The following is a 21323-nucleotide window of genomic DNA, read 5'->3' as shown; positions in this document are numbered from 1 at the left end:
GGAAATGCAACTCAAAACAACCCTGGGATTCCACCTCACACCAGTCAGAATGGCTAAGATCAAAAATTCAGTTGACAGCAGATGCTGGCGAGGATGTGGAGAAAGAGGAACACTCCTCCATTGTTGGGATTGCAAGCTTGTACAACCACTCTGGAAATCAGTCTGGCGGTTCCTCAGAAAATTGGACATAGTACTACTGGAGGATCCAGCAATACCTCTCCTGGGCATATATCCAGAAGATGTCCCAACCGGTAAAAAGGACACATGCTCCACTATGTTCATAGCAGCCCTATTTATAATAGCCAGAAGCTGGAAAGAACCCAGATGTCCCTCAACAGAGGAATGGATACAGAAATTATGGTACATTTACACAATGGAGTACTACTCAGCTATTAAAAAGAATGAATTTATGAAATTCCTAGCCAAATGGATGGACCTGGAGGGCATCATCTTGAGTGAAGTAACACAATCACAAAAGAACTCACACAATATGTATTCACTGATAAGTGGATATTAGCCCAAAACTTAGGATACCCAAGATATAAGATACATTTTGCTAAACGCATGAAACTCAAGAAGAATGAAGACCAAAGTGTGGACACTGTGCACCTTCTTAGAATTGGGAACAAAACACCCAGGGAAGGAGTTACAGAGACAAAGTTCGTAGCTGTGATGAAAGGATGGACCATTTAGAGACTGCCGTATCCAGGGATCCGTCCCATAATCAGCTTCTAAACGCTGACACCATTGCATACACTAGCAAGATTTTGCTGAAAGGACCCAAATATAGCTGTCTCTTGTGAGACGATGCCGGGGGCCTAGCAAACACAGGAGTGGATGTTCACAGTCAGCTATTGGATGTATCACAGGGCTCCCAATGGAGAAGCTAGAGAAAGTACCCAAGGAGCTAAAGGGATCTGCAACCCTATTGTTGGAACAACATGATGTACTAACCAGAACCCCGGAGCTCTTGTCTCTAGCTGCATATGTATCGAAAGATTGCCTAGTCGGCCATCAATGGAAAGAGAGACCCATTGGACTTGCAAACTTTATATTCCCCAATATAGGGGAATGCCAGGGCCAAAAGAATGGGAATGGGTGGGTAGGGAAGTGGGGGGTGCTATGGGGGACTTTTGGGATAGCATTGGAAATGTAATTGAGGAAAATATGTAATAAAAATATTAAAAATCAAAAAAAAAAGAAAAGCGTACCCAAAAAAAAATAAAATAAATTAAAATAAAATAGGCTGAAATGAATTATGGTAAAATTCTGTTTGAAGAATCAAACTTCTGCAACTTCTCAATGAACTCTGTATCTTTGTTCTGCAAACTACAGTTCTATCTGCTCAGACAACCAAAGGTTTAACATTGTTTTTACAGGGCAAATTCAACAAAAGTGATACAGTAAGTGGATAAATCCCAGTGAGTGAGGTGTGAACTGGTTCTCACCACTTAATGTAGAAGAGAAAAAGCCCAAAGATTAAATGAGTAGCTGTTAGTCTGCACAGGTGAGAGTGTAGACTACAGAAGCTAACAGCTTCTGGGACAGGCCGGAGCCACAGAACTGTTGAGACAGCCCCCTTTTTGGGGTCCAGACATCCAGGCACCTTCCCTGCCAGAGGATAGGTGTCTGCCTGACCCGGGAGGGCTTTGACTGAGCATCTGCTGGAGACATCTTGGTTCCAAGACAAAACTGAGACTAGTCTGCACAGGTGAGAGTATGGACTACAGAAGCTAACAGCTTCTGGGACAGGTCCTGTTTCCAGCCTTCATCTTATGCCAAGAGGCAAGTGTGAACACCAGATATCTGTCCACCTTCCCTGAAAGAGGAGAGCCTGCCTGCAGAGAGTCCTCTGACCACTGAAACTCAGGAGAGAGCTAGTCTCCCAAGTCTGCTGGTAGAGAATAACAGAATCACGAGAGGAACAAGCTTTAATCAGAGACAACTATAACAACTGACTGCAGAGTTTACCAGATGGTGAGAGGTAGACATAAGAATCTTACTAACAGAAACCAAGACCATTCACCATCATCAGAACCCAGCACTCCCACCTCAGCCAGTCAGGACAACCCAACACACCTGAAAACCTAGACCCAGATTTAAAGGCATATCTCATGATGGTGGTAGAAGACATCAAGAAGGTCTTTAATACGTCACTTAAAGAAATACAGGAAAACACAGCTAAAGAGTTGCAAGTCCTTATAGAAAATCAGGAAAACACATCCAAAGAGGTGATGGAAATGAACAAAACCATACAAGACCTAAAAAGGGAAGTAGACACAATAAAGAAAACCTAAAGTGAGGCAAGGCTGGAGATAGAAACCCTAGGAAAGAAATCTGGAACCATAGATGCCAGCATCAGCAGCAGAATACAAGAGATGGAAGAGAGAATCTCAGGTGCAGAAGATTCCATAAAGATGATTGGCACAACAATCAAAGAAAATGCAAAATGCAAAAAGATCCTAACTCAAAATATCCAGGAAATCCAGGGCACAATGAGAAGACCAAACTTACGGATAATAGGAGTAGATAAGAATGAAGACTTTCAACTCAAAGGGCCAGCAAATATCTTCAACAAAATTATCGAAGAAAACTTCCCAAACCTAAAGAAAGAGATGCCCATGAACATACAGGAAGCCTACAGAACGCCAAATAGACTGGACCAGAAAAGAAATTCTTCCCAACACATAATAATGACAACAACAAATGCACTAAATAAAGATAGAATATAAAAAGCAGTAAGGGAAAAAGGTCAAGTAACATAAAAAGGCAACCCTATCAGAATTACACCAGATTTTTCACCAGAGACTATGAAAGCCAGAAGGGCCTGGACAGAAGTTATACAGACACTAAGAGAACATAAATGCCAGCCCAGGCTACTATACCGGGCCAAACTTTCAATACCGTAGATGGAGAAACCAAAGTATTCCACGACAAAACCAAATTCACATATTATCTTTCCATGAATACAGCCCTTCAAAGGATAATAACAGAAAAAAAAATACAAGGACAGAAATCATACCATAGAAAAAGCAAGAAAATAATCCTTCAACAAACCTAAAAGAAGAAATCCTCAAGAACAGAATGCCACATCTAACAACAAAAAAATAGGAAGCAACAATTACTTTTCCTTAATATTTCTTAATATCAATGGATTCAATTCCCCAATAAAAAGACATAGACTAACAGACTGGCTACATAAAAAGGACCCAACATTTTGCTGCTTACAAGAAACCAATCTCTGGGAAAAAGACAGACTCTACCTCACAATGAAAGGCTGGAAAACAATTTTCCAAGCAAATGGTCTAAAGAAAGAAGCTGGAGTAGGCATTCTAATATCGAATAAAATCGACTTCCAACCCAAAGTTATCAAAAAAGACAGGAGGGACACTTCATACTCATCAAAGGTAAAACCTTCCAAGAGGAACTCTCAATTCTGAATATCTATGCTCCAAATACAAGGGCAGCCACATTCATTAAAGAAACTTTTAAAAAGCTCAAAGCACTCATTGCACCTCACACAATAATAGTGGGAGACTTCAACACACCACTTTCATCAATGGACAGATCGTGGAAACAGAAACAAAACAGGGACACAGTGAAACTAACAGAAGTTATGAAACAAATGGATTTAACAAATATCTACAGAACATTTTATCCTAAAACAAAAGGATACACTGTTTTCTCAGCACTTTATGGTACCTTCTCCAAAATTGTCCACATAATTGTTCACAAAACAGGCCTCAACAGGTACAAGAATATTGACATTGTCCCATGAGTCCTATCAGATCACCATGGATTAAGGTTGATCTTCAATAAAAACATAAATAATAGCCAACATTCACGTGGAAACTGAACAACACTCTTCTCAATGATACCTTGATTCAAGGAAGGAATAAAGAAAGAAATTAAGGACTTTTTAGAGTTCAATGAAAATGAAGCCACAACATACCCAAACTTATGGGACACAATGAAAGCATTTCTAAGAAGAAAACTCATAGCTCTGAGTGCCTCCAAAAAGAAATTAGAGAGAGCACACACTAGCAGCTTGACAACACATCTAAAAGCTCTAGAACAAAAGGAAGCATATTCACCAAAGAGGAGTAGATGGCAGGAAATAATCAAAATCAGGGGTGGGTGAAATCAACCAAGTGGAAACAAGAAGAACTATTCAAAGTATCAACTAAACGAGGAACTGGTTCTTTAAGAAAATCAACAAGATAGATAAACCCTTAGCCAGACACACTAGAGGGAACAGGGACAGCATCCTAATATACAAAATCAGAAATGAAAAGGGTGACATAACAACAGATCCTGAAGAAATCCAAAACACCATCAGATTCTTCTACAAAAGGCTATACTCAACAGAACTGGAGAAACTGGATGGAATGGACAAATTTCTAGATAGATACCAGGTATCAAAGTAAAATCAGTATCAGATTAATGATCTAAATAGTCCTATAGCCCTTAAAGATATAGAAGCAGTCAATAACAGTCTCCCAACAACAACAAAAAAAAAAAGCCAGGACCACATGGGTTTAGTTCAGAGTTCTATCAGACCTTCAAAGAAGATCTAATTCCAGTTCTGGACAAACTATTCCACAAAATAGAAGCAGAAGGTACTCAACACAATAAATTCTATGAAGCCATAATTACTTTTATACCTAAACAACAGAAAGACCCAACAAAGATAGAGAACTTCAGACCAATTTCCCTTATGAATATTGATGCAAAAATACTCAATACAACTCTTGCTAACCAAATCCAAGGACACATCAAAACAATCATCCATCCTGACCAAGTAGGTTTCATTCCAGGGATGCAGGGATGGTTTAATATATGGAAATCCATCAACGTAGTCCACTATATAAACAGACTAAAAGAAAAAAACCGCCTGATCATCTCTTTAGATGCAGGGAAAGCATTTGACAAAATCCAACATCCATTCATAATAAAACACTTGGAACGATCAGGTATTCGAGGCTCATACTAAAACGTGATAAAACCAATCTACAGCAAACCAGTAGCCAACATAAAAGTAAATGGTGAGAAGCTGGAAGCAATCTCACTAAAATCATGGACTAGACAAGACTGCCTACTTTCTCCATACCTATTCAACATTGTACTTGAAGTCCTACCTAGAGCAATTTGACAAAAAAGGAGATCAAGGGGATACAAATTGGAAAGGAAGAAGTCAAAATATCACTTTTTGCAGATGATATGATAGTATATATAAGTGATCCTAAAAATTCCACCAGGGAACTCCTAAGCCTGATAAACAGCTTCAGTGAAGTAGCTAGATATAAAATTAACTCAATCCAGTCAATGGCCTTTCTCTACACCAAGGATAAACAGGCTGAGAAAGAAATTAGGGAAACAACACCCTTCTCAATAGTCACAAATAATATAAAATACCGTGGCATGAATCTAACTAAAGAAGTGAAAGATCTGTATAAGAACTTCAAGTATCCAAGGAAAGAAATTAAAGAAGATCTCAGAAGATGGAAAGATCTCCAATGCTCATGGATTGTCAGGATAAATATAGTAAAAATGGCTGTCTTACCAAGAGCATGTTCAACAAATGGTGCTGGCACAACTGACTGTTATCATGTAGAAGAATACAAATTGATCCATTCCTATCTCCTTGTACTAAGGTCAAATCTAAGTGGATTAAGGAACTCCACATAAAACGAGAGACAGTGAAGCTTATAGAGGAGAAAGTGGAAAAAAGCCTTGAAGATATGGGCACAGGGGAAATATTCCTGAATAGAACAGAAATGGCTTGTGCTGTAAGATCGAGAATCCACAAATGGACATCATAAAATTGCAAAGCTTCAGTAAGGCAAAAGAAACCGTCAATAAGACTCCAACAGAATGGGAAAAGATCTTTACCTATCCTAAATCAGATAGGGGACTAATATCCAATATATATAAAGAACTCAAACCGAATCCAAGAACACATCAAAACAATCATCCATCCTGACCAAGTAGGTTTCATCCCAGGGATGCAGGGATGGTTCAATATACGGAAATCCATCAACGTAATCCAGTATATAAACAAACTCAAAGACAAAAACCACATGGTCATCTCCTTAGATGCGGAAAAAGCATTTGACAAGATCCAACACCCATTCATGATAAAAGTCTTGGAAAGATCAGGAATTCAAGGCCCATACCTAAACATGATAAAAGCAATCTACAGCAAACCAGTAGCCAACATCAAAGTAAATGGTCAGAAGCTTGAAGCAATCCCTCTAAAATCAGGGACTAGACAAGGCTGTCCACTTTCTCCATACCTATTCAACATTGTACTTGAAGTCCTAGCCAGAGCAATTCGACAACAAAAGGAGATCAAAGGGATACAAATTGGAAAAGATGAAGTCAAAATATCACTTTTTGCAGATGATATGATAGTATATATAAGTGACCCTAAAAATTCCACCAGAGAACTCCTAAGCCTGATAAACAGCTTCGGTGAAGTAGCTGGATATAAAATTAACTCAAACAAATCAATGGCCTTTCTCTACACAAAGAATAAACAGGCTGAGAAAGAAATTAGGGAAACAACACCCTTCTCAATAGTCACAAATAATATAAAATATCTTGGCGTGACTCTAACTAAGGAAGTGAAAGATCTGTATAATAAAAACTTCAAGTCTCTGAAGAAAGAAATTATAGAAGATCTCAGAAGATGGAAAGATCTCCCATGCTCATGGATTGGCAGGATCAACATTGTAAAAATGGCTGTCTTGCCAAGGGCAATCTACAGATTCAATGCAATCCCCATCAAAATTCCAAATCAATTCTTCAACGAATTAGAAAGTGCAATCTGCAAATTCATCTGGAATAACAAAAAACCTAGGATAGCAAAAACTCTCCTCAAGGATAAAAGAACCTCTGGTGGAATCACCATGCCGGACCTAAAGCTGTACTACAGAGCAATTGTGATAAAAACTGCATGGTACTGGTATAGTGACAGACAAATAGACCAATGGAATAGAATTGAAGACCCAGAAATGAATCCACACACCTATGGTCACTTGATCTTCGACAAGGGAGCTAAAAACATCCAGTGGAAGAAAGACAGCATTTTCAACAAATGGTGCTGGCACAACTGGTTGTTAACATGTAGAAGAATGCGAATCGATCCATTCCTATCTCCTTGTACTAAGGTCAAGTCTAAGTGGATCAAGGAACTTCACATAAAACCAGAGACACTGAAACTTATAGAGGAGAAAGTGGGGAAAAGCCTTGAAGATATGGGCACAGGGGAAAAATTCCTGAATAGAACAGTAATGGCTTGTGCTGTAAGATCGAGAATTGACAAGTGGGACCTCATGAAACTACAAAGCTTCTGCAAGGCTAAAGACACCATCAATAAGACAAAAAAACCACCAACAGATTGGGAAAGGATCTTCACCTATCCTAAATCAGATAAGGGACTAATATCCAATATATATAAAGAACTCAAGAAGGTGGACTCCAGAAAGTCAAATAACCCCATTAAAAAATGGGGCTCAGAACTGAACAAAGAATTCTCACCTGAGGAATACCGAATGGCAGAGAAGCACCTGAAAAAATGTTCAACATCCTTAATCATCAGGGAAATGCAAATCAAAACAACCCTGAGATTCCACCTCACACCAGTCAGAATGGCTAAGATCAAAAATTCAGGTGACAGCAGATGCTGGCGAGGATGTGGAGAAAGTGGAACACTCCTCCATTGTTGGTGGGATTGCAAGCTTGTACAACCACTCTGGAAATCAGTCTGGCGGTTCCTCAGAAAATTGGACATAGTACTACCGGAGGATCCAGCAATACCTCTCCTGGACATATATCCAGAAGATGTCCCAACCGGTAAAAAGGACACATGCTCCACTATGTTCATAGCAGCCCTATTTATAATAGCCAGAAGCTGGAAAGAACCCAGATGTCCCTCAACAGAGGAATGGATACAGAAATTATGGTACATTTACACAATGGAGTACTACTCAGCTATTAAAAAGAATGAATTTATGAAATTCCTAGCCAAATGGATGGACCTGGAGGGCATCATCTTGAGTGAAGTAACACAATCACAAAAGATCTCACACAATATGTATTCATTGATAAGTGGATATTAGCCCAAAACTTAGGATACCCAAGATATAAGATACAATTTGATAAACGCATGAAACTCAAGAAGAATGAAGACCAAAGTGTGGACATTGTGCACCTTCTTAGAATTGGGAACAAAACACCCAGGGAAGGAGTTACAGAGACAAAGTTCGTAGCTGTGATGAAAGGATGGACCATTTAGAGACTGCTGTATCCAGGGATCCGTCCCATAATCAGCTTCTAAACGCTGGCACCATTGCATACACTAGTAAGATCTTGCTGAAAGGACCCAAATATAGCTGTCTCTTGTGAGACGATGCCGGGGCCTAGCAAACACAGGAGTGGATGTTCACAGTCAGCTATTGGATGTATCACAGGGCTCCCAATGGAGAAGCTAGAGAAAGTACCCAAGGAGCTAAAGGGATCTGCAACCCTATTGTTGGAACAACATGATGTACTAACCAGAACCCTGGAGCTCTTGTCTCTAGCTGCATATGTATCGAAAGATGGCCTAGTTGGCCATCACTGGAAAGAAAGGCCCATTGGACTTGCAAACTTTATATGCCCCAATATAGGGGAATGCCAGGGCCAAAAGAATGGGAATGGGTGGGTAGGGAAGTGGGGGGACTTTTGGGATAGTATTGGAAATGTAATTGAGGAAAATATGTAATAAAAATATTAAAAAAAAAAAAAAAAAGAACTCAAGAAGGTGGACTCCAGAAAATCAAATAACCCCATTTAAAAATTGGGCTCAGAGCTAAACAAAGAATTATCACCTGAGGAATACCGAATGGCTGAGAAGGATCTGAAAAAATGTTCAGCATCCTTAATCATCAGGGAAATGAAAATCAAAACAACCCTGAGATTACACCTCACACTAGTCAGAATGGCTAATATCAAAAATTCAGGTGACAGCAGATGCTGGCGAGGATGTGGAGAAAGAGGAACACTCCTCCATTGTTGATGGGATTGTGTGAGACGCCTGACTCGCCAGCAAGCAAGACGCCACAGCAGGATCCTTCTGCACACGTTTATTGGGCTGTGCATTGACTGTGTAGGCAAAAGACCCGGAGCCCTGGGCCTCTCACTCTTATATACTATCAGTTCTCATCCACGCACAGCAGGCCACGCCACCTCACCAGGCACGCAGCTTCAGCTAATCAGGGCAGCAGGGGCATATCTCCACCAAAATGGCTTTGCCAGTAACCTGGTACACCTGTGCAGCTCTCACGACGTTTGTGGCTTATATTCAGATGTATGAGGAAGTCAGGTGCAAGTCATAAGACTTAGCTGCAGTCCCTGGCGCCTTTGGGACTGCCGCCACACCCACTCCCCACAGGATTGCAAGCTTGTACAACCACTCTGAAAATCAGTCTGGTGATTGCTCAGAAAATTGGACATAGTACTACTGGAGGATCCCGTAATAACTCTCCTGGACATATATCCAGAAAATGTTTCAATCAGTAATAAGAACACATGCTCCACTATGTTCATAGCAGCCTTATAATATCCAGAAGCTGGAAAGAACCCAGATGCCCCTCAACAGAGGAATGGATACAGAAAATGTGGTACATTTATACAATGGAGTACTACTCAGCTATTAAAAAGAATGAATTTATGAAATTCCTAGGCAAATGGATGGACCTGGAGGGCATCATTCTGAGTGAGGTAACCCAATCACAAAAGAACTCACATGATATGTACTCACTGATAAGTGGATATTAGCCCAGAAACTTAGAATACCCAAGATATAAGATACAATTTGCGAAACACATGAAACTCAAGAAGAACAAAGACCAAAGCGTAGACACTTTGCCCCTTCTTAGAATTGGGAACAAAACACCCATGGAAGGAGTTACAGAGACAAAGTGTGGAGCTGAGACGAAAGGATGGACCATCTAGAGACTGCCATACCCGGGGATTCATCCCATAATCAGCTTCCAGACACTGACACCATTGCATACACTAGTAAGATTTTGATGAAAGGACCTGATATAGTTGTCTCTTATGAGACTATGCCATGGCCTAGCAAACACATAAGTGGATGCTCACAGTCAGCTATTGGATTAATCACAGGGCCCCCAATGGAAGAGCTAGAGAAAGTACCCAAGGAGCTAAAGGTATCTGCAACCCTATAGGTGGAACAACAATATGAACTAACCAGTACCCCCCAGAGCTCATGTCTCTAGCTGCATATGTATCAGAATGTGGCCTAGTTGGCCATCAGTGGAAAGAGAGGTCTTGCAAACTCTATATACCTAAGTACAGGGCCAAGAAGTGAGAGTGGGGGCGGGGAGCAGAGTTGGGGGGAAGACATGGGGGACTTTTGAGGTAGAATTGGAAATGTAAATGAAGAAAATACCTAATTTAAAAAAGGATAAAATAAACCGGGCGTGGTGGCGCACGCCTTTAATCCCAGCACTCGGGAGGCAGAGGCAGGCGGATTTCTGAGTTTGAGGCCAGCCTGGTCTACAAAGTGAATTCCAGGACAGCCAGGGCTATACAGAGAAACCCTGTCTCAAAAAACCAAAAAAAAAAAAAAAAAGGATAAAATAAAATAAAATAAAAATGTGCTATATTCAATAGGTAGAGAGAAATTGGGCAGGTTAGCCTAGTCCCTGGTTTTACTGGGATTGGTTCAAATTTCTCTCCAACTACTTTGATGTTGGCTACTGGTTTGCTGTATATTGAATTTATTATATTTAGTTCTGAGCCTTGAATTCCTGATATTTCCAAGGCTTTTATCATGAATGCGTGTTGGATTTTGTCAAAAGCTCTCTCAGCATCTAAGGAGATGATCATGTGGTTTTTGTCTTTGAGTTTATTTATTTAGTAGATTATATTGATGAATGTTTGTATATTAAGCCATCCCCGCTTTCCTGGGATAAAGTCTACGTGATCATGATGGATGATCTTTTCCATGTGTTTTGGATTCGGTTTTTGAGAATTTTATTGAGTATTTTTGCATTGATATTCATAAGGGAAATTGTTCTGAAGTTCTCTTTCTTTGTTGGATCTTTGTGTGGTTTAGGTATCAGAGTAACTGTGGTTTCATAGAATGAATTGGGTAGAGTACCTTTTTCTATTTTGTGGAATAGTTTGAGGAGAATTGGAATTAGGTCTTCTTTGATGGTCTGATAGAACTCTGCACTAAACCGATCTGGTCCTGTGATTTTTTTTTTTTTGGGAGGGGGGAGACTATTAATCTCTGCTTCTACTTCTTCAGGAGATAGGGGCTGTTTGGATCATTGATCTGATCATGATTTAATTTCTGTACCTGATATCTGTCTAGGAATTTGTCCATTTCATCCAGGTTTTCCAATTTTGTTGAGTATAGCTCTTTGTAGTAGGATATGATGGTGCTTTGGATTTACTCAGGTTCTGTTATGTCTCCCTTTATTTCTTCCTTAGTTCATTAGGATACTGTCCCATTGCCATCTAGTTAGTCTGGCTAAGGGTTTATCTATCATGTTGATTTTCTTGATAAATAGCTCTTAGATTGGTTGGTTCTTTGCATAGTTTTTTGTTTGTTTGTTTGTTTGTTTGTTTGTTTACACTTGGTTGACTTCAGCCCTGAGTTTGATTATTTCCTGCCATCTACTCCTCTTGGTGAATTTGCTTCCTTTTGTTTTAGAGCTTTTACATGTGCTCTCAAGGTGCTAGTGTATGCTCTCTCTAGTTTCTTTTTGGTGTCACTCAGAGCTATGAGTTTTCCTCTTACCAATGCTTACTTTGTGTCCCATAAGTTTGGGTATATTGTTGCTTCATTTTCATTTAACTCTAAAAAGTCTTTAATTTCTTTATTTATTTCATCCTTGACCAAGGAATCATTGAGTAGAGTGTTGTTCAGTTTCCATGTGAATGTTGGTGTTCTATTATTTATGTTGTTATTGAAGATCAGCCTTAGACCATGGTGATGAGATAGGATGCGTGGGATAATTTCAATTTTTTTGTATCTGTTGAGTCCTGTTTTGTGAACAATTATATGGTCAATTTTGGAGAAGATTTCATGAGGTGTTGAGAAGAAGTTACATCCTTGTGTTTTAGGGTAAAATGTTCTGTAGATATCTGTTAAATACATTTGTTTCATAATTTCTGCTAGTTTCAATGTATCTCTGTTTAGTTTCTGTTTCCAGGATCTGTCCCTTGATGAGAGTGGGGTGTTGAAGTCTCCCACTATTATTGTGTGAGGTGCAATGTGTGTTTTAAGCTTTCCTAAAGTTTCTTTAATGAATGTGGCTGCCCTTGCATTTGGAGCATAGATATTCAGAATTGAGAGTTCCTCTTGGAAGGTTTTACCTTTGATGAGTATGAAGTGCCCCTCCTTGTCTTTTTTGATAACTTTGGGCTGGAAGTCGATTTTATTCTATATTAGGATGGCTACTCCAGCTTGTTTCTTCAGACCATTTGCATGGAAAATTGTTTTCCAGCCTTTCACTCTGAGGTAGTGTCTGTCTTTTTCCCTGAGATGGGTTTCCTGTAAGCAGCAAAATGATGGCTACTGTTTGTGCAGCCAGTCTGTTAGTCTATGTCTTTTTATTGGGGAAATGAGTCCATTGATATTAAGAGATATTAAGGAAAAGTAATTATTGCTTCCTGTTAATTTTGTTTTTAGTGTTGCTATTCTTCTAGTTAGTTGCGGCTATCTTCTTTTAGGTTTGTTGAAAGATTACTTTCTTGCTTTTTCTAGGGCATAATTTCCCTCCTTGTGTTGGAGTTTCCCCTTTATTATCCTTTGAAGGGCCGGATTCATGAAAAGATACTGTGTGAATTTGGTTTTGTCATAGAATACTTTGGTTTCTCTATCTGTGGAAATTGAGTGTTTTGCTGGGTATAGTAGCCTGGACTGGCATTTGTGTTCTCTTTGTGTCTATATAACATCTGTCCAGGGTCTTCTGGCTTTCTTAGACTCAGGTGAGTAGTCTGGTGTAATTCTGATAGGTCTGCCTTTATATGTTACTTGACATTTTTCCCTTACTGATTTTAATATGCTATCTTTATTTAGTGCGTTTGTTGTTGTGATTATTATGTGTTGGGAGGAATTTCTTTTCTGGTCCAGTCTACTTGGAGTTCTGTAGGCTTCTTGTATGTTCATGTGCAACTCTTTCTTTATGTTAAGGAAGTTTTTTATAATTTTGTTGAAGATATTTACTGGTCCTATAAGTTGAAATTCTTCATTCTCATCTATACCTATTATCCTTAGGTTTGGTCTTCTCATTGTGTCCTGGATTTCCTGGATGTTTTCAGTTAGGATCTTTTAGCATTTTGCATTTTCTTTGATTGTTGTGTCCATGTTCTCTATGAAATCTTCTTCACCTCAGATTCTCTCTTCCAACTCTTGTATTCTGCTGCTGATGCTCACATCTTTGGTTCCTGATTTCTTTCCTAGGGTTTCTATCTCCAGAGTTGTCTCACTTTGGGTTTTCTTTATTGTTTCTACTTCCATTTTTAGATCTTGAATGATTTTGTTCATTTCTGCCACCTGTTTGTTTGTGTTTTCCTGTAATTCTTTGAGGGATTTTTGTGCTTCTTCTTTAAAGACTTCTACCTGTTTAGCAGTTTTCTCCTGTATTTCTCTAAGTGATTTATTAATGGCCTTCTTAAAATTCTCTACCAGCACCATGAGATATTATTTTAAACCCAAATCTTTCTTTTTGGGTGTGTTGGGGTATCCAGGACTTGCTTTGGTTGGAGTACTGGGTTCTGATGTTGACAAGTAGTCTTGGTTTCTGTTAGTAAGATTCGTTCGTTTGCCTTTCACCATCTGGTAATCTCTGGTGTTAGATGTTCTAGATGTCTCTGGCTGGAGCTTTTTCCTCTTGTCATTCTGTTAGCCTCTGGCAGGACTCCTGGGAGTCCAACTCCCTCTGAGTCCCAGTGATCAGAGCACTCTATGCAGGCAATCTCTCCTCTTACAAGGAAGGTGCACAGAGGTCTGGAACTCAGCTCAGCCTCCTGGCTGAAGATGAAAGCCTTCAGGGACCCTGTCCAAGAATCTCTGTTGCTTCTGAGGCCTGTTTTCTCTCCTGAGTGGACTGGTCTCTGAGAGAGCAGGGATACAAGATGGTGCTCTCGCCTGATCCTGGTGTCAGAGTCCTCTATGGAGACTGACTCTCCTTAGTTATCCTAAGATCCTGGGTGTGCTAGGGCAACTGCAGCATGGAGAGTCCTCTCGGGACCATGGGACCATCTGCCGAGTTCATGCCCAAGGTTGCCCAGGGCTGGCAATGTCCGGAATGAACCTCAGTCACTGGTTGGGTGGGTTTCCTGTGTCCCTGTTCCTGCTGTCACGGGCCCCTCCCAGTTGTTTTGGAATAGATGTTGAGTTCCACTCACCAGTGATCCTAAGTTCCTGCTTGTGCTAGAGCACCTCCAGCTTTGAGAGTCATCTGGGGACCGTGGGACTGTCGACTGAATTCATGCCCAAGGTGGCCCAGGGCTGGCACCAACCAGAATGAACCCCAGCCACTGTTTGGGTGGGTTTCCTGTGTCCCTCTTTCTTTCTTTCTTCCTTTCTTTCTTTCTTTCTTTCTTTCTTTCTTTCTTACTTTCTTCCTTCCTTCCTTTCTTTCCTTCTTTCTTTCTTTCTTTCTTTCTTTCTTTCTTTCCTTCCTTCCTTCCTTCCTTCTCTCTCTCTCTCTCTCTCTCTCTCTCTCTCTCTCTCTCTCTCTCTCTCTCTCTCTCTCTCTCTCTCTCTCTCTCCCTCTCTCTCTCTCTCTTTCCCACGTAGCCATCCATCTTTCTCACAATTCAAGGAAATACCAGGTGGATGTTATCTAGGGCCCATCACCTTCTTCAGAATAGAAAGAAGGTGCTGCCTGAAGCTGTTGTGTCAGAAAAGTCTTTTATTATTAAAACACCTTAAATGTCATAATCTGAAGATCTTTGAGGACCACCTACTAAGGTTACATAAATAAACAAATGTTGCTTGTTTATAGCTATATATTTGCTGCTTCACTTTGAAAACATATCCAGCAGGGTAAATAAAACTTATTTCTGTAATTTACTAACCTTTTGCCTAAAATGACTACAAGAATATTATTTATAAGTGACTAACTACTTACTTGCATCTCCTAATTATGTTTAGCTGTTGACAGTGGTAGCTTTTATAGGACTAGAACTTCCCATTAAAATTTTAAATGTGTTACATATACATATACCTTAAATGAGAGTCAAATCATATATGTAGTATGTTGTAAGGAATATGTTAAATTTCTATATTCATAAAAACATTCCATAACAATCTAAAATATTTAAGATTTGTTTCTAGTAAAAAAAAAATACAATAATCCACCCACCTTTTTCTTTCAACCCTATATCCCCCTTTCTGTCACCTCCTTTACCCTCTACTCTTTGTCCTCTCCTTTCTTTTCCCTCTTCCCCCCCTAACACTAGATAGAAGAAAGAAGAATGGGTGTGAGTAAAACAAGAGAATGAGATTCTCGACTCTAACCTCCCTTACTTTGTTTCCTGTGGGTTTCCCCTTCCTCATAGGTCATCAACCACCAGCTCAAAATGGTGTGGAGGGCAGAGTCAGGGAGCAGAATTCAGTTGACTATCAGTACTGACAGAATGGCTTTCAGGATCAACTTCAGTGAGACAGCTGAACTTTACTTAGGGTGAACAAAGGCTAAGTATATCTTTGTGTGTGTTTTTAGGGATGTCCAGGATGAGTGTATGCTATTCAGATATGAGGTGCTGGAAATGCTTCATTTACATAAAGAGAGATTCCAAGAATCTGCAGAGCAGGTTCTTATAATGAGAGAGGAAGATGAACCTGTAATTCAGCCAAAGAATATGTGACTGCCTTTAGAGGTTGGGGAAGTAGGGGTCATGCACACGAACATTTAGGCTAAGAGCAGAGAGAGACAGAGAAATAGAGAGAGAAAGAGAGAGAGATTAAAACACTTGCTGTAAGTCCTATCATGCTTTCTTATTTTCTCACTAAAAAAGTCATTTCTTGGCTGATATAGAATGAATGGCTCATGTTGTCTTTTGGTGGGCCCTAACAAAGTCCCTTAGGTAGTTTATGGAAATAAGGAATTTATATATATATATATATATGTGTGTGTGTGTGTGTGTGTGTGTGTGTGTGTGTGTGTGTGTGTGTGTATGGATGATCTATATTTGTATGTCCTATGTGTGTTCCTTCCATATCTTTTGCCTATCCCAGAAAGCGTATTTTAGGGATTGAAATTAGGGAAAAAATTATCCTTAGGAACTGTTTACAGTATTTTAGAAAAGGATCTGGTCTTCCACAACCAAAGCACTGGACTTTCTAAGCTTTCATATCTTTTGCAATTGAGTATCTAATCATAACTGAATCATAAGCATTAGGTTCAATATCCACAGTAATTTTAACCATTTATAAGTAGGTACAGATCTGGTCTTTAAAGGTCTAATATCCCTTTTTAATTCAGCATTAGCATTCTCAAAATCTAAAAATGCAATTAAAATTTCTCTAGCATCTGGATCTGATATTGCTCTATTTATAGCGGAAGTTAATGTTTGTAAAAAAAAAAAAAATCAATGAAAGATTTATCTGGACCCTAGGTTATTCTTGTAAATGACTCAGATTATGTTCCCAGTTGGTTATTCAACTTTGTCTTAAGCACTTAAAGGTATTTACAACATTGCTCTAAGATGGCATCATTAAATATAATCTGCATTCTTAATTCAGTATATTGGCCTTCACCTAGCAACTGATCCTTGACAATATCAGTGACTCTAGACTGATTACATTGTTCAATAGCTGAAGCCTCTTCTTTCCATCATGTCAGCTGCTGTAGTTGAGGCCCAGACTCCAAGATGGCTGACATTAAAGTTTCTAATCTTTTGGAAATGTACTATTATTTATAGCACAATTAACAACTCCATCAGTATCTGTTTTATAATAACTGAATGCATATCATTGGCTGTTGTTGTTTCTCAAATCTCTTTCTGTCAAGTACTTCCATGGGCTAAAAAACAAATTTTTCATAATCTTATGGATTTCCTTCATCTAGAGTTCATTCTCTTACTGGAAGTGGAAAAATAATTGTTGTATTGTTGGGAGCCATTTTGACTACTTCTGTGACAGTATGCCTGTTAGGCAGAGTCAAGTCAGGACAAGTTTTTCTGTCAGCTTTCCTGGTCTGCTGACACAGCCTGAAGCTCAAGGCAAGGGTCTAAATGTTCTGTTAATCTTGGAGGAAGGAACAAGGAGGAATAGAGAGGACTCTGGCAGGGGTACAGATATAGAATATACTGTTGGCTTGTGACTTTGTTTCCCAGGATACTGTAAAGTATATAATGCATAAGATAATTAAACATGGGGCTGCCACAGTACTGACTGGACAGTCCTCCTAATTTCTAACCTTTATCTCTGAGTCTTCTTCTCTGTCTTTTCTATAATCCTCACTGCCCCCTCAAAGGACTTCTTGACTTTGTACCAGCTGGACCAGTACAGGTCTTGTGTCTTCTCCAGGTCTTAGTTTGCCATCTTTCAATCTCATCACTATGTGACACAGTAGACTTACTTTGGATTTTTCTTACCTAGCTTAATAAAACTCTTCTGATTGAAAATATCCTTCAACTTTTGCTTTATAGCTTATAACATAGCATTCCATTTCTCAGTCTTTTCCTTATTTAAGTCTATTTTATTCTTATCTATCCTAAAAGTAAATAAATTGCTATCATTACCAAGTATATTGTAATTAATTCCATGTTAATAATTAAAACAAAATTATATGAGGTCACAATGCCCTTTGCCATAGAGGTTTTTATGTTTTAACGCAGAAAGTATTTTCTTTATTAATCTTACTAACACTTTCCTTCCTTCTGAGATTTCACTTTCTTATTTAAATGTTATGTTTCTTTCTATATCTATTTATCTTTGATTGTCCCCTTTTCAACAACTATGCATGTTTACAAGGCAGTTGTATCCATTTCTCTTTTAATACTTTTAAACTTAATATTTATTTCTGAATCTAAGTTTCTCTAAACTCTGTCCTCTGAAAATTGCCAGCAAGCATTCATTCCTGGTTCAATTTTTTTTTCAGTCTATGGCCACTATGTGGCCAACATTTGCTATAGCTCTGGGACTCAGGTTCCTGCATGCTGCCACTCTTCTCAGCCATGGTGTTTGCAGTCTTATCTACCCATTTTCCCACATCTGTTTTCTTTCCCTGGTATTAGCATTCTGCCTGGACTCCACCCCACAGTTACTTGGCAACAGCTAGGTAGACCTGACCCACTATAAAAGGGGATGGGCTGCTTGCCCCCTTCTCTCTCTCTCTCTCTCTCTCTCTCTCTCTCTCTCTCTCTCTCTCTCTCTCTCTCCCCTCTCGCCCGCTTGCTCCCCCTCGCTCCCCATTGCCTTCTGCTCTCTCTCCATGTGGTCAGGGCTGAGCTCTACTTCTCTTCTCTTCTCTTGTTCTCCCTCTCTCTCTCTCTCTCTCTCTCTCTCTCTCTCTCTCTCTCTCTCTCTCTCTCTCTCTCTCTCCCTTTCTCTACTTCTACTACCCTCTTAACTCCCCTCCCCATGTCCTGAATAAACTCTATTCTATAGTATAGACCACTGTTATGTGCCTAGTCCTTCAAGGGAAAAGGATGCCTTGGCATGGGCCTGCTGAGGCACCCACTTCCCCCATACCTCACCACACCCCCATAGAACATATTCTTCTACTTCTTTATCTTTTTATAAACACATCACCTGGGTAATTCTCTCTGCCAGAAATTCAGCCTCTATTTCCCACCAAGTGATTGACCACTAGTTCATTATTACAATCAATTGTTGTTGAATAACCTCTGATGCTATTCTAGATTGTCTCTAGGCATAAAGGGATGCCTGAACTTCAAGTGTCTGAACAAGTATGGAAGGAAAACTATTTACAAATAAAAAGCTTATATTAGGCCATACAACTGACAATACTAATATACTGCCAGGATTGAAGTCTTTGCTGGTACAGAATTAAAAATTAAAAATACAGAAACATACCTTCACATAATATATAAAGATTGCACCAACATGTCTCTATAATTGAGCATATAAAAATAGTAAGTATAAGAAATAGCCTAATTGTCAGTAGTCTTTAAGTAAATACAAATTAATGTCATAATGAGATTTTAACTGCAAGAAGTCTGAAGTAAGCACATGCACCCATCCCTAACTCAGAAGGAATCTCCAATTGACAATCAATTGCAAATGAAAATTTTGTTTCTTCCAAATGAGTTTAACTGAGGAAACAAACTACTCTTAAGTGTTGGTCACATGATCAGCAGTAGGTGACCAATACAACATGAATTTAATGGCTTCCTGGGAGATTCTTGTATTATAATGTCATGTCAGAGCTTTACATTTTTAAAAATTTTATCTTACTATTTTTACTTCATTTTACTCTACTTACATATATACTTTTCTTCCTTCCTTCCTTCCTTCCTTCCTTCCTTCCTTCCTTCCTCCCTTCCTTCCTTCCTTCCTTTCTTCCTTCCTTCCTTCCTTCTTTTCTTTCTTTCTTTCTTTCTTTCTTTCTTTCTTTCTTTCTTCCTTCCTTCCTTCCTTCCTTCCTTCCTTTTCCCCACCCTCCCCATAGGTCTTGTGAATATACATTCTGGCATCCAGTTGAGTGTTTTTATGGGTTTTCTGTGAGCACAAACAACTGGGTCTCTGTTTTCTTGGTAGATCCAGATAATAAGATAGATGGGGAAGAAATTGGGATATAATGTTTGGGAAAATACCTATTTTCAATAAAAGAAAAATGACAAAGAAAAGAAATTATAAAACTAAAGAGTTGGTGAAGATGTGGCTTTGCAGGGCTTCAATGCAATGCTTGCTAAGTGAAAATTGGAGCTTCTGCTTGCATTAAGTAAATCTGATAACTGTTTCAAAGTATCCCTTACAAGAGAAAGTCAATTCTGTTTTAGTGCTTGTTTTGAAAACTCAAAGTTATTTCAATACAATTGATTTATACATGGAAAAATTAATCATAGGATAAACCCCATATCTCTTTAAAAAAAATAATTTCTTTAATTTTTTGATTTTGCCCATTCTTTCCCATTATCACTCTCATACATGTCTTTTTACTCTCTTTCAAATTTCATGGCTACTTTATTATTATTATTATTATTATTATTAATTAACAGTGTGTGTGTGTGTGTGTGTGTGTGTTACTATGAGAGGACTGAGAAACGCTGAATCCATAACAGATTTCAAACTGGCAGTTCAGGAGACTAGTCTCAAATTTCTGTTTTCCAGAACTGAGCAAGTTATTGGAAAAAAAAAAAACACAGGCCACAGGCAACCAATCAGTAGTTGCCCTGCCATCAGAAGCTGCCCCGCCACCTGGCCTAAGGCAAGAACTGTGAGTCAGCAACAGTTTCCAGGCTTCCCCAGCAACAGTTTTAAGATCTCCCTGGCAAAGATTTTGAAATGAACCCCGAATCCTAGCCAATCCCAAAGACACCCATACCTCTAAAAATCTACCCAACCAATCAAGGTAAAGGTCACCTACCCCTCCCTGGTATTCCCCTAATTTGGTTTAACTTGGACCTGTGAGCTCACCTGGCCATCTCCTTCTTGGTAAATGGTAGACACACAAAGAGCTCAAGAAGCTGGACTCCAGAAATTCAAAGAAACCCTTAAAAATGGGGTACAGAGCTAAACAAAGAATTCTCAACTGAGGAATACCAAAGGGCTGAGAAGCACAGGAAAAAATGTTCAACACCCTTAATCATCAGGGAAATGTAAATCAAAACAACCCTGAGATTCTACCTCATACCAGTCAGAATGGCCAAGATCAAAAATTCAGATGACAGCAGATGCTGGATAGGATGTGGAGAAAGAGGAAACTCCTCTATTGCTGGTGGGATTGCAAGTTTGTACAACCACTCTGGAAATCAGTTTGGTGTTTCCTCAGAAAATTGGACATAGTACTACTGGAAGATCCAGCAATCCTCTCCTGGGCATGTACCCAGAAGATGTTCCAACTGGTAATAAGGACACATGCTCCACTATGTTCATAGCAGACTTATTTATAACAGCCAGAAGCTGGAAAGAACCCAGATGTCCCTCAACAGAAGAATGGATAAAGAAAATGTGGTATATTTACACAATGAAGTACTACTCAGCTATTAAAAACAATAAATTTATGAAATTCTTGGGCAAATGTGTGTATCTTGAGGATTTCATCCTGGGTGAGGTAACCCAATCACAAAACATGTCACTTGATATGCACCCACTGATAAGT

The 21323-nt window shown here is 39.2% G+C and overlaps 2 pseudogenes; one reads left to right on the top strand and one right to left on the bottom strand.

Annotated features, from left to right (window-relative positions):
* Positions 1 to 21323, bottom strand: part of LOC115031320 (thioredoxin domain-containing protein 17 pseudogene) — a 237434-nt pseudogene that overhangs the window by 165821 nt on the left and 50290 nt on the right.
* Positions 1 to 21323, top strand: part of LOC147004001 (prolactin-inducible protein homolog) — a 37542-nt pseudogene that overhangs the window by 15257 nt on the left and 962 nt on the right.

Source organism: Mus caroli, unplaced genomic scaffold, assembly GCF_978045245.1.
Source record: "Mus caroli unplaced genomic scaffold, Mus_caroli_1 scaffold_7, whole genome shotgun sequence".
Lineage (NCBI taxonomy): Eukaryota > Metazoa > Chordata > Mammalia > Rodentia > Muridae > Mus > Mus caroli.
The sequence above is the reverse complement of the archived record's forward strand: the minus strand, read 5'-3'. Positions and strand labels throughout refer to the sequence as shown.